Raw genomic sequence first — 6,806 nt, 5'->3', positions numbered from 1 at the left:
AAAAATTTCATCCATACTATACAGGATGAAAAAATGACTTATGAAATAGGTGAATGATTGTTAAATTTACAAATGTGATCTTTTATTTTCTAATAACATTCAAGGATAAGCATTTTGGGGGAGTATGTCTCTTCACAAATATTTGTTACATGCAAAGAGAAATTTGTACATTGTTCCAGTAGGATTCAGGGAATTAACCTAGGTGCATCTCTTGTTTCTATTTCAAGCATGTTGTTCTCCAGATTTTTTTTTTCTAATTCTGATCTCCCTGGAGGATTGTTCAGATTTAAATTTGGATTTAAACAAAGCCTGTAAAGCAGAAGTAGTAAACAAACCTGGGTACTAAAATTAAATGTTATGGAGGTAGATAAAACAAGCCTGAGGTAAATTCATCTATTTAATTCTTATCTGTTTTGCCTATACAGTTATGCTGATATTTCATTCCCTTGGATTCACCAAATTAAAATTTGTAACCATAATGGAAAATCTTTTTTCTGTATTTGAAAAAACTTACTGATCAAATTAATAGTGTAAATATGATTTCAAGGATAACTATTTAAGAGAATATTTATTTATATGTACCAGTAATCAACATTCCCCCTTCTGTACCCCATGTGCCCTTTGACTAATTATCTCCAACTCATCCTTCAGGTCACAATTCAAGTATCATGTTCTCATACCTCATTTCCAACAACAGACAAAATCCTTACTAGATGCTCTTCCAGTACCATGTATGACCTGTTTGTAGTATTTACCACTGTGACCATTTTACATTGACATCTGTAATTATAACAAACAAACATAATTTTCCTCTACTAAACTTGATAGGGCATGTACTGTGGGCCATGTATGTTGTACTTGCCTTTTCTTTTCTAATGACAAGTCCATCCCTTGCTGAATAATTGAATAAATTAGAAGTACATAGTACGTGTAAAAAGTTGATATGTGAATTATGAATCAATCCCATCAATTTGTTAAAGAATCTACTACCAAGTTCTCGTTTCCTGAATAAACTTTCACCATTGTTACAGTTATCATATCTTTGTAACAACATAAAGGGAGCATTGTTTTACTATATCAAATAGTTTTCTATTTAGAATAGACTTGGCTGAATTATTTTGATGAGCTCAATTAAAAACTACAAGACTCTAATAAAAGACTTTATTATTTAATAAAGGCATTGTGAGTTATTATTAAAATAAATACAATTGACATGAAATGTAAATTTTGTGAAACAATTCTCTGTAAGGGTTTTACATTTTTACTTTGTGATATATGAACAAAATGGCTTATATCATACTGAAAAATCCCTTTAAAATAATATACTATAATTTGAAAAATGAAATTGTATCAGTATAACACATATTTAAACTAATATTTTAAAATTTGCAAAAAGCCTGCATTTGAGAAAGCTATAGTAATTATTCACAAGTAAGGATATTAAAATTTATTCCATTAATCATCATTATTTGAGCCAGAGAAAGACTTTTGCAAATTGGAGTATCTAAATTCAAAATTTAGGACATGCAGGTATGATTATAACATCTTTTTCTTTGACAGCTTGAGTTTGCATATTTAGATAAACACAACATAGTATTTTTTTAAAAAAAATTTCTGGCCAGAGGAAGGATTGAATTTCAAGAGTCCAATATGATGCAAAGATTAACACGTTTTTCCAGTCTTGAGATGCTGATGCTCCCTGAGGGGAACTTTCTCTGTTATAATAATATTTCCTACAGATTCTTTTTGTGGAAAAAATTGCTAAATGTTATCAATTTTTAGAGTGTCCCACACTTAAACCTATATCAAGACATTCAGGAACATAACATGAGTAAAGATTAGATAAATTGTGAGAAAATCATTGAAGAATAAGATAATGATAACTTATAATTTGATAGCCACTCTAAGCTTGGCTGAGCACCGTCTGAGGTTTCTTGTACATCTTGAACTTGTGGATTAAGTACCTTCTTATGTATCAAGTCCCACATAAAAGGAACTCTTCTCATAGAGACTTCTGTGCTTCCGTGATCTGAACCCAATTGTGATGTTTTCATCACTTGCTGTCTGACCCTTAGGTTAAATCTTTCTTTCATGCTTATTCCAAGCAAAAATCTTTTGATGATGCAATCCTCTAGTGAATGGAAGGAGAGGGCAACAAGGCAATCACCAGGTCTCAGAAACTTCTGAGCTGTCTTTAGTCCTGTGTAGAGTTCATTGAGCTCATTGTTCCCAAATATGCGAAGAGCCTGGGAAGTCTTGGTGGCAATTTGGGTAAATTGCTGTACCAAGTCTTTTCATTCATAAATAGCAGAGAGAGAAAATGCACCTGCGATGATGCTGGCAAGCTGCTGGGTTCTGGTGATGGGGTAGATACTGCGTGCCTGAACAATTGCTGAAGTGATTTTCTTGGCATGCTTTTCTTCCTGGTATGTTCTCAGGATAGATGCAAGTGCCTGTTGATTTAAAGCATTTACAACATCACCAGCAGTGGGCATATCGGGGTACCTGCCACCATCCATTCTCATGTTCAAGGGGCCATCTTTCTGAAGGGAAAAACCTCTTTTAGGAGTATCAAGTTGCATGTAGGAACATCCAAGATCCATAAGAACTCCATCAAAAGTCCCTAGCTGTACTCCAGCTTTCATTAATAAGGCTTCTGCCTGGCTGAACTGGCCCAGCATAGCTCGGATTTGTTTAGGAGACAGCTTCAAATGATGTTCAGCTAATGCGTAAGCTGCTGGGTCTCTATCCAAAGTGTACAGAACAATATCTGACTCCTTCTGTAGAATAGCTTTCGTGTGCCCTCCCAAACCAAATGCCATATCTAGAAAAGTCTGTCCTTTTTGGGGTGACAAACAATGACCAACTTCATCCACCATTACTGAAATATGTAATTTAGTCAGGTTTTCAAAATCTCTATCTTGAGATCTGGGCTTCATAGTCTTTATACTTTTCTGCTGTAGTTTGTATTCTTTTTGACGAGATACCTAAATTAGGTATGCCAGATTCCAACCAACATGAAAGACATCTTTTATCCATTCTACAACAATATGGATACTGAAGCATTCTGTAGGCCAATAAAACTGAGGCACGAAGACTTGTCAGTTGGCTTCTAACTTGGGCCAGTGACTACCACTATGGTGCTAGAGAACCTGAATTTGCTGCCTGTCTAGGTCTTACTTCTGGGGGAAACTCTGTCTTCTCGTTCTTAACTATTTTTTGCCACTTTTTGTAAAACAGTTTTTTGCCACTCTTTTTGCATTTAGAACCACTCTCTGCCAACCCACATACTCATGACATTTGTAGATAGATGCCTTCTGTCCTAGGAACATGGGGCAATAGATTAGGAAAAGCATTTCCTTGGGGCTTAATTTGTTTGAGTCACAGAGTAGATGTTTAGGCTCACATCTACTAGGCTGTACTGTATAGCTTAGGCTCACATCTCTAGGTTGTGTTCTGGTGGTGCTGAATACCAGACCCTGAGATACAGAGGTGCTCATGCATTCTTTAGTACATACACATTTTCGTTTGTACCCCTGGAGTGTGTGGCCATATTTTGTGTTTGTGATCTGTGAAGCTGTCTGAAGAGTGGGAAACAGAGTGAGGGCCTGTGCCTCCTGCTTATGTTTGAGGATGTGCGATGGGTTGAATGGTGTCCCCCAAAATTTATGTTCACTCAGAACCTCAGAATGTGACTTTATTTAGAAGTAAGGTATTTACAGATATCATTAGTTAAGGATTCCAGATGGAATAATCCCAGACTTACAGTGGGCCTTAAATCCAGTGACTCATGGTGTCCTTAGGGGACAGAACACAGACGCACGTGCACAGGGAAGAAGGCCACAGGGAGAAGGAGGCAAAGGCTGGGGGCGAACTGCCAAAGGCAAGGAAAGACTGGACCATTGGAAGCTGGGAAAAGCAAGAATTCATCTCCCCTCGGCCTTCAGAGGGAAGCGTGGCCCTGCTGGCAACCTGACTTTGGACTTCTAGGCTCCAGAGCTGTGAGAGAATACAAGTCTGTTGTTTCAAGGCTGCTTTTTGTGGTACTGTGTTGCAGCATCCCTGAGAAACGCGTCCAGCGGGGTCCTGGTCACAGTGGATTTCCTGTGACATTGACTCTTTAGTAACCACTGAGAATAATCCAAGAAATATTTTTCTCTCCATGTACTCTAATATTTGTTATATTAACATGATGGAACCCCATTGTAAGTGCATTTGATTTAATCAAATTCAAGTTCTCAAAAGAATAAAAGGAAAAAAAAGAGAAAACTGCTAAGTTCAAGTGTTAGCAAATAATGTATTTACCATTCAGTGAGCATGTAACCCATTCAGAATGAACTCTGGATTTGAAATACGAATCTGTGGCCCTTTATCAGTTGTGTTTCCTCATCCGCTCACAGTGTCAGTCTGTCTCTCTCTCTCTCTCTCTCTCTCTCTCTCTCTGTTTCTCTCTCTTTCATCACCTTTATATCTAATAAAACCTTGTTACCAAATTCAAACACATTAACATACCTGTGCTTAACCAAAGAGAAAGTAATCTGTTCCAATCCTAAAGGAAATGACTCAGCTGCACTGAAATTAGTCACTGCTGTGTAACCTAGGAACAAGATACCATTACTATGTATGCAGTCAGAGAGCTGAGTATCAAGCTCTGGAACTACCTGTGAACATGCAAACACTCATTTCCAAACTGACTAAAATGCCATCTGCCTCTGACGTTGCTCATGTTGCTCAGTTCATTAAGAGTTATTGCCATATTCTCACTGTATTGTGAGAATAAATGAAATATATACTTGATTTTGAAAAGTTTCTTTATACTATTCTTAGGCTATAATGTGTACAGGGAAAAATTATGAGGAAAAAATATGCTCATAAATGCTTGAAAAATCTTGTACCATATAAAACTTTAGTAATATTTAGGCTATGTTTTAACTTCCTTATTTTTTCCAGGGTGGGAGAAGGAGTGTTCACCGAAGAAATCTGTCTGATGGACTAGTGAAGGCAACTGGCCTGAATTACCTCTGTTGAGCCTTCAGGGAAGTTAGTGCACTGGGAAGTGTTAGGTAAGTGTGGGCATGGACACTGAAACCCCAAGAAGCAAAAAAGAGATCCTTTCTTCACATCTGTAGACAGAATCAACAGTATCTTTAACAGGTTCCTTGAAAAAAATATTTCGTTGAAAATAACATGTTATTGGCTGGGTATAGTGGCTCACGCCTGTAATCCCAGTACTTTGGGAGTCCAGGGCAGGTGGATCACCTGAGGTCAGGAGTTTGACACCAGCCTGGCCAACATGGTGAAACCCTGTCTCTACTAATAATACAAAAGTTAGGCAGGCATGATGGTGCACACCAGTAATCTCAGCTACTTGGGAGGCTGAGGCAGGAGAATCACTTGAACCCGGAGGCAGAGCTTGCAGTGAACGGAGATTGCACCATTGCACTCCAGCCTGGGTGACAAGAACAAAACTCCATCTCAAAAAAAAAAAGGGGGGGCGTGTTATGTTCTTAATCTCTGAGATATAAATAATATTAAAAATTAATGGCCGAGCTTGGTGGCTAATACCTCTAATCCCAGCACTTTGGGAGGCCGAGGCAGGTGAATCATGAGGTCAGGAGTTCAAGAAAAGCCTGGCCAACACGGTGAAACCCTGTCTGTACTATAAATACAAAAATTTAGCTGGGTGTAGTGGCAGGTGCCTATAATCCCAGCTACTGGGGAGGCTGAGGCAGGAGAATCACTTGAACCTGGGAGGCAGAGGTGAGCTGAGATCGCACCACTGCACTCCAGCCTGGGTGGCAAAGCGAGATTCTGTCTCAAAAAAAAAAAAAAAAAAAAAAAAGAAAAGAAAAGAAAAGAAAAATAATATTACAAGATTTGAAATTCAAGCATTCTAAACTTAAATATTCATAGCTCACTGGATACTTGATATTGGGGGATATATTTAACATGGTAGAGTTCTCAGTTTCATTGTTTATAAAATGGGCAAAATAGCAGTTGCTTACAGAATTCTTTAAAGGATTAAGATAGCTCCTACAAAGTTTCTAGTGCAGTGCCTGATATATAATAGGCATTAATCAAATGAAACCTACTATTTACCCTATTGCACAGAAGTTTGTATGTTATTTTAATGAAAATTTTGAAAATAATTTTTAAAATGAGCACTGTTCATCAATAACAGATATATTTTGAAATGATTCCCTGTCAGAAATGATTTTGGTTGGGGCTGGTCATTGCTGCTACTGTTTTCAAACAATTTTGTTATATTTACAAAATTTGGGGGCTACAGGAAAATCTCTGCCAGGATTATTCACACCCTGTCACTTCCTTTTTTCTCTTTTGAATGCCTAACATATAAGTGTATGGAAAGCTTCACCCAAGAGGAAAGGCCCCAGAAGCTGCTATACTTCTCCAGACTCTTCCTTTAAAGCTGTAGATGTGAATTCATCCACAATGGAAAGCTTAATATATGCCGTCTTAGTGTGGCAAAGTGCAGTGTATTTGCAGTAAGACTGATTACTATTGTAGGTTCTAATCTATTCATTGCTTATTTCTTGTTGATAGTCATAACCACTTGCTGATTGTCCCTCTGACATGGACAGGACAGGGTAATTTTACAGGCTGTGTTCAAAGTGCAAACAGTCTCCTGAATGTTCTTCCTCCTGCAAGAAAAAGCCCTGGAGACAATCCCAGTGTTTAGAAGGCTTACAACAAATTATTTTCCACTTGGTAGTCCTAATATTTAGGTTTCAGAAAACCAATTAATACAGTTTACTGGTAAAGAAAGGAATTAGTTTGGATTAGGG

General features: G+C 37.6%; 1 pseudogene; it reads right to left on the bottom strand.

The window, feature by feature from the left end:
* Positions 1-1,884: 1,884 nt before the first annotated feature.
* LOC100410596 (12S rRNA N(4)-cytidine methyltransferase METTL15 pseudogene) lies at positions 1,885-3,066 on the bottom strand (annotated as a pseudogene).
* Positions 3,067-6,806: the final 3,740 nt, after the last annotated feature.

The sequence above is a fragment of the Callithrix jacchus genome, chromosome 9, assembly GCF_049354715.1.
Source record: "Callithrix jacchus isolate 240 chromosome 9, calJac240_pri, whole genome shotgun sequence".
In the NCBI taxonomy this organism is placed as follows: Eukaryota; Metazoa; Chordata; class Mammalia; order Primates; family Cebidae; genus Callithrix; species Callithrix jacchus.
The sequence above is the reverse complement of the archived record's forward strand: the minus strand, read 5'-3'. Positions and strand labels throughout refer to the sequence as shown.